This window comes from Arachis ipaensis, chromosome B03, assembly GCF_000816755.2.
Source record: "Arachis ipaensis cultivar K30076 chromosome B03, Araip1.1, whole genome shotgun sequence".
NCBI classification, from domain to species: Eukaryota; Viridiplantae; Streptophyta; class Magnoliopsida; order Fabales; family Fabaceae; genus Arachis; species Arachis ipaensis.
Genome location: NC_029787.2, coordinates 12,467,223 through 12,467,650, shown reverse-complemented (window position 1 = coordinate 12,467,650; position 428 = coordinate 12,467,223).

The window sequence follows — 428 nt, the reverse complement described above, 5'->3', positions numbered from 1 at the left end:
AACTAACATATAATAAAATTGTCTTTATATATTTCTTTTGAATTTAAAGTTATGTATTTAACTTTCATCATATTTTCTTTAATTATTATGTTGATAAAATAAAATATAAAAAAGAGTTAAACATGTTATGTAGATACCATAATTATCCAAAATAAATAAATATACCTATATAAAGTAAAAGAGTAGTATAAATTATACCAAAATTAAAAGAAAATAAAGGCACATACTCTGTTCGAGATATTTATGGTCAAATTATTAACTAATCTTTTATTAATATATGTAAATAAAATAGAAAGGAAATAGATTTTTTCGAAAAAAAAAATTAATTGGTATTGATGAGTGTAATTTCATATCATATCCATTTCAAAAGAGTAAAAAAATAAACACGTGAAGATGATATTGCATAATAAAAAATCATACTTAACAAT